Below are 7,342 nucleotides of genomic sequence, written 5' to 3' on the forward strand. Positions count from 1 at the left end.
TTATTTCCTTACGCATTTTATTCTTAAACATGAGACTCTAATTTACCTAAAAATTAAAAATAAGACTAGAGGGCCCAGAGAGATAGCACAGCAGTGTTTGCCTTGCAAGCAGTTGATCCAGGACCTAAGGTGGTTGGTTCGAATCCTGTTGTCCCATATGGTCCCCTGTGCCTGCCAGGAGCTATTTCTGAGTAAATAGCCAGGTAACCCCTGAGCACTGCTGGGTGTGGCCCCCCCAAAAAATAAGACTAGAGAAATAGAAATAACAAAATTCAAGGGCAATTTATATCTTTTTTTTAAGCTACTCAGTTTACATCTTTGTTTTATTCAGTTTGCTCCAGGGCAAAATCAATAGTAATAGGGATCACAAACATTATTTTGATTGGCTCACAGCCTGATCAGAAAAACATGGAACGCTTCACGAATTTGCGTGTCATCCTTGTGCAGGGGCCATGCTAATCTTCTCTGTATCGTTCCAATTTTAGTATATGTGCTGCCAAAGCAAGCACAGCAATTTATATCTTGTTCAAAAGTAGATTCATAGAATTTGTTTCACAAAAAAAAAAATATAGCAGCCAATTAAATTTTCAATAAGGATATTATTTATTATATAAAGTCCTAGAATTGTTTACTATCAGTTTGTGATATTTGCAGTTCCTTTTTTTTGTTTGTTTGTTTGTTTTTGTTTTTGGGCCACACCCGGCGCTGCTCAGGGGTTACTCCTGGCTGTCTGCTCAGAAATAGTTCCTGGCAGGCACGGGGGACCATATGGGACACCGGGATTCGAACCAACCACCTTTGGTCCTGGATCGGCTGCTTGCAAGGCAAACACCGCTGTGCTAACTCTCCGGGCCCTATATTTGCAGTTCTTGATTGGGAAACTTTTCAGCCTTATCAGTTGAAATTTTGCAAAAGTAAACCAATAATTCCTCAGTTTATCAAGGTAATATAAAAACATTATTTATATGCTCCAAAGATAACATCATAGAAAAAGTATAGATTTACCTTAGCACTCATTAAACTTGGGTGTTAAAGATCTGAGAACTTAGAAATAATAAGTAGTGTAAGGGTAATACTGAGAAATAATTTAGAGAGACAATTATACAGCATGATGCATAGAAGAATCAAAGTCATGATGAAGGAAAAGAATGAGTGAGTACTTTGAGGAAGGCTGGGTAGCATAAAGAGGACTCTATCAAGATCAGATCACTTCAGGTGATTTTTGAAAAACTTTGAAATTTTCTGAAGTGTAGTTTTCTTATGTATAAAATAATAATGTTTTCCTTTATAAGCATAAAGAGAATCAGAAAAATGTAAACTAAAGTCAGTGTTTCCCTCTTTTTTCTGTTTCCCAACAATCAGCCACAGACTGGATCAATTAGGAAACACCTCTTTATACAAATAAAATGCTTTTTCTTGAGAGCTTGTTTGGAAGTTCTTGCAAGGGAGCGCAGCTACTCATAAACACTTCACAGAACAAGGGTCTGTGTCTATTGGGGAAGGCCGTCCTCTTGGACCAGGAGCGCAGCTTCCTGAAGGGACGCACATGAAAAGGTGAGAGGGAGGAGGGGGACACTTGCTAGCCAGTCAGATCAGCCGAATCAACCCTGGCGATCAATGGGGTGACAGATGTAGCCAGATTGCCCTCACATCCTGAAATTTCTTTAAAAAAAAAAAAAAGTTGGTCTGTATGTGTGATATGGGGAAGGGCAACCAGGGGCTGTTTGGGCAACACCCAACAATGCTCAGGGCTTACTCGTGGCTCTGAACTCAGGAATCATTTCTGGCAAAACTCAGAGCAGGGGTCAAACCTTGGACATATACATTCAAGGCCCATGAAATGATAATTAAGTAAAGTGAAAATTTATATGAATAAGTTATTTTTAACCTGGAACATTATTTTTCCCTAAAAAAAAAAAAGATGTCGGCATCTCATTTAAATACACACCATCTGAAAAACTCAAGAAGTTTATTGTAAGACAAATATATAAAGGTACTAGAATAAAGTATAATTCATTTGGTCTAGTAGTTGGAGTTTGAAATTTTAAATAAAATTTAAAATATCTTGGCTGGTCAGTCCTATTACAGATTTTGTAACTGTATTTCCCATCTTCTAGAATTTCTTTTTATCTGTCAAAATGAGAACAATATCTCACAAGACTGTCATAAATATTGAATATATTTTAATGTTTAAGGTGCCCAAAGGAATATTTAACATCTTTACCTCTCAGGTAATGGTAGATGTTGTTTTAAAGTTTGGTAGGGGTGAATGGGTTATGGATTAGACCATATATGGTGATGTTCAGAGGCTATTCCTACTTTTCTGCTTCAGGGTCAGCTCCTGATGACTGATTTGGGGTTGGTCACATGCAAAGGAAGCATCTAATCTACTATTTCTCTGGTTCTAAAGTATGTTATTAATGTCAATTTATTGTTGCTGATAATGTATAGAATGCTAGCTCCAACTTTTTAAACTATTTTTAAGTTATATTTCCTTCGTAGAGTAATGAATATGTGCTACATTATTCCCAATTCCTTTATGCACCAAACACAGCAGAAAATTATTAGGAGGCAGTACTGAAGTCCCATATCTCAGATGGGATGAGAAATATTTGTGACAAGAGAAGTTGTTCTTGTTATTTATTGCTACATCAAACCACCCCCAGAATTTAGTTGGTAGATAGCAAATTATTAAATTGATTAATTTTTGTTTTGTTTTTGGGCCACACCCAGTGATGATAAGTGGTTACTCCTGGCTCTCAGCTCCAAAATTACTCCTGGTAGACTTGGGGACTTTATAGAGTGCAGTGCGAGTCATGGGAGATTACTGAGTGTAAGGCAAGCACCCTATCCACTGTAAAATTACTCTGGCCTCTAAAAATACTTTCTTAAAAAGTATTTTATTGGGTAGTTTCACTCACATATAAAAATGTAATAATGTCTACATTATTGTATTCATCTATATGTAGAAAATATCATAATTAAAAGACAAAATAATTCCTTGGATTCTTTTTTTTTTTTTTTTTTTTTTTTTGGGTCACACCCGGCATTGCTCAGGGGTCACTCCTGGCTGTCTGCTCAGAAATAGCTCCTGGCAGGCACGGGGGACCATATGGGACACCGGGATTCGAACCAACCACCTTTGGTCCTGGATCAGCCGTTTGCAAGGCAAACGCCACTGTGCTCTCTCCGGGCCCAATTCCTTGGATTCTGACTGCAGAACTAAATTATCAGAAGGGCCCTAGGGAGGAATAAAAAGTGGAGAAGTTTAGTGTACTGTGGTGGAGGAATATCGATTTTTTTTTTTTTTTGCTCTGGAATGATACTGTGCATTTGAAGATGCATAAACCTTTTCTTCTAAAATAAACAATGACACAAACCAATGATACCGTTATTTTTTAAAAATAATTTTTAATTGAATCATGATGAGATAGTTACAAAGTTGTTCATTATTGAGTTTCAGTCATACAGTGTTCAATACCTTTCACCAGTGCACATTTCCCTCCACCAATGTCTTCCCCTCCAACTGTCATTGTCATAGTGGATCCTTTTCTGCCCTAACTTCACTACTCTCCACCTGGTGGCATGCTTCCTACCATGGAGAGTCCTTATATCTATTGTCTTTGGATACTATTATCATACTTCCTTTTTAAAAAATATCCCACAAGTGAGTGTGCTTATTGTAATTCTCTCTCTCTCTCTCTCTCTCTCTCTCTCTCTGTCTGACCCATTTTGTTCAGCATAGTACTATCCATATATAAGAAAAATTCATGACTTCTTTTTTTTCTAACAGCTGTGTAGCTATTAATTGTGTTCTGTGGCTTTTTCAACTGTTCTTGGGCACTTGAGTTGTTTCTAGATTCTGGCTATTGTAAACAGTTCTGCAGTGAATATAGGAGTGCAATGCCTTTTCTGCATTGATTTTGGGTTCCTAGGTATATTCTCAGGAGTGGTTTTGCTGGTTCATAAGGGAACTCAATTTCTAGTGTTTGAGGAGTGTTCCTAATATCTTCCAAAAAAGCTGAACCATTCTACATTCCTGAATACAAGTGTTGTATTTCTTTCCTTATAAAGTACATGTTCTTCTTTTGGGGGTGGTTTGGTTTTTAGGTCACACCCACAGCGCTCAGAGGTTCCTCCTGGCTCTATGTCAGAAATCACTCCTGGCAGGCTTGGGGGACCATATGGGATGCTGGGATTCGAGCCACCATCCTTCTGCATGCAAGGCAAATGCCCTACCTCCATGCTCTCTCTCCGGCCCCAAAGTACATGTTCTTTATTCTATTTTGTTTTTGATGTCTCTGATTCCAGTCTACCAAATGTCACAGTATCTACACATGCTTTCATGGTCGCATTTATCACTCTATTTATATTAGTTGGATATCAGAAAAAAATTATGGTTGGATTGCCCATACTTAGCACTATATGTATTTAAATATATATATTCAAAGTCTTAACTTTTACACACACATACATACACATACACAAAGCACATATGGTGTTTGTAAGCACTTCTTTTGGAACACTAAGAATATAGACATATTTTGAAAGTACCATAAATCACAGAAAATGTTTTCTTGCATTGATTCTTAATTTTTTTTCTTCCAAATTCCAGTGACAAAATACCAGAGAGGTCACTAAGATGAGAGAAAGATTTATGGAAATGATTGATAAAAGAGTTCAGAAAGCTTTTTTAAAAACATTGAAAAAAAGTGAGAGTCAATCCCTTTTTACTATATTAATCTCATTTTATTTAGAAATGAAAAGAAAATAATTCTAGTTATTAAAAACAAAGCAATGATGATTTTGGTTCTTTTCAATTTTTTTTATCATAGCATAAGCTCTAAAATATACATTGACTTTGTGCTCTCATATTCTACAGTCTGGTAATAAGTGTCTCTGAATTAATTCTAATATAATTGTTCACTGCATAATGTTGAATTTTTATAATATGTAAACTCAATAAATAGAATGCTAATTTAAAAAGAAAAACAGTTTCAATTTTATATATTTTCTTACAGTTTTGTATATTACTGAGGTAATGGTTCTCAAACTTTTGGCCTCAAAATCTGTTTACACATTAATGTCTTGAAAATGACATTAATTAATTAATTAATCTAAGTGTGAAATTTTATACACTTTTTGCAATTTGTAAAATTGCAATAAAATAAATATTTTTATATTTTAGAATAAATAAGATAAATATTTTAGAACATAAAACATAATTACACTCTTGTGTGTTTCCTTATTCAAACAATTGCATATTCATTCATACCATATAGTGTCTATTAAGTTTCTTTGATAGTGAAAATGCAAATACCACTTGTAAGTTTAAAACCATTTGAGGGTCTCCCAAGAATTACTCAAGACATCTGGAGGCCTTTTCAGAAATACTCAGTTCAGATATCAGGCCTGACAGTTCTTAGCCTGGTGGGTCTGAGGGCCTTCAGTGGTACTGGAAGAACAGGCATATATTACCAGATCCATCCTGGGGCCTACTACATACAAGGTATATGCTCTGCTCCAGACTATGAACTATCTCCCTGGCCCTGATGTTGACTGCTTTTTATGTGTGTGCTTTATATTTATGTAGTTTATAGTTTTAAATTTTTACACTTAAAACTATGATCAATTCTAAGTTAAGTATTTAATTTGAAGCACCATGATTTATAATACGGTTAATGATAGGGTTTTATGCATGCAATGTTCACACCCTTCACCAGAGTGTATGCTTTCTTTCATCTTTGTCTCAGGGTCCCCTGGGTAGGTCCAGTTCTTAGGTTCTATTGTCTTTTTTTTTGGGGGGGTGGCACACCCAGCAGTGCTCAGGGGGTCACTCTCTGTCTGCTCAGAAATAGCTCCTGGCAGGCACGGGGGACCATATGGGACACCGGGATGTCGAACCAACCACCTTAGGTCCTGGATCGGCTGCTTGAAAGGCAAACACCGCTGTGCTATCTCTCCGGCCCCCTGTCTTTTTTTTTTTTAAACTACACCCAGTGGTGTATTAGGTGTATATATTGCGCCCTTGCTCTGATCCCAGAAATCACTCCTGATGATGCTGGGGGTAAGGTATGGAGATAGCCATGTAAGGATGCTGGGACTGAACACAGGATCAGGTGCATGCTAGACAAGTATCTACCTGCTTGACTATCACTCCAGCCTCAGGTTTTTATTGTCTTGATGATCTATTATTTCCATAACTCTGTTTCATTATATTTGATGATCTATTATTTCCATAACCCTGTTTTCATTATATTTCCTTCATTTGAGAGGATCATTCTGTATCCTATTCTCTATTTAGTTTCAATTACATGATAACCCTCACATAGTTTCACTTACATGATTCCCAGCTTCATCCATATAGTGACAAATTGCAGTTTCATCTTTCTTAATAGCTGAGTAGTATATACACCAGTTTCTTTATCTAGTTTTCTGTTCCTGAACACCCTGGTTTATCTTCAGATCTTAGCTCTTTTAAATAAAGATGCAATGATGAGTTAATTTTTCATATAATGTACAAAGCTTACATTGCATCCTTGGTGATATCCCAGCCGGTGTTTTCTAAAGATGGTTGAATTCTTATGTTAAGTTGTTTGGCATATTTGTCACAATCTGGCTGGGACATACTTATATAAATTAATTTCAGAGTTCTCCAGTCTGTTCCAATTGTCTATGTATTTATTTTCTGCCACTATTATTTTTAGCTATGTAATAAGACGTAACACTAGGAAGAGTAATTCCTCCTACTATATTTCTAAAATTGGTTTTGCTATTCTAGATCCTTTGCATTTCAATAAATAATCTTTCATATGTCTACAAAAGCAATTTAGAGATTTTGATAGACATTTCATTATACATAGAGACCAAATTAAAGACAACTTATATCTTCAGTACATCAGATATTTTAATCTAATAACAGTATAATTCTCAATTTTAAATAGCATCTGATAGTTTTTTGACATGTAAGATCTAGTAAAAATTTTGTTATATTATATTTTTCTATTTTTCTAAGGAAATATTATAAATTTAGTTAGAGGTATTCTAAATTGTTTAGAAAATTTAGAAGGTTGGATACAGCTCAGTTATAGAATATTTGCCTTGAATGTGTGAGGCCCTCAGTTTTAACCAGGTACTTCAGAGAAGAAAAAGAAGAAAGAAGAAAATAGATTTCCTGCTTTGCTCCCTGCCTGGTTTTCTGCTTTTCTGCATCAAGCAGTCAAGAAGGCCCCAGCAGACATAATCTCTTCAGAGCCCAGCACAAGCCAAGAAAGGCCCCAGCAGACATATAGTAAAGTGGCAGTCCTACAAATTACACGCAAAAATCAATAGCTTTCTTATA

The 7,342-nt window shown here is 36.0% G+C and overlaps 1 non-coding gene across 1 annotated transcript; it reads right to left on the minus strand.

Annotated features, from left to right (window-relative positions):
- Positions 1–402: 402 nt before the first annotated feature.
- Positions 403–509, minus strand: LOC126008254 (U6 spliceosomal RNA). The gene has a single exon (XR_007495594.1). It is a non-coding gene; the product is annotated as a U6 spliceosomal RNA (small nuclear RNA).
- Between the last annotated feature and the right edge of the window lie 6,833 nt (positions 510–7,342).

Source organism: Suncus etruscus, chromosome 4 (assembly GCF_024139225.1).
Source record: "Suncus etruscus isolate mSunEtr1 chromosome 4, mSunEtr1.pri.cur, whole genome shotgun sequence".
In the NCBI taxonomy this organism is placed as follows: Eukaryota; Metazoa; Chordata; class Mammalia; order Eulipotyphla; family Soricidae; genus Suncus; species Suncus etruscus.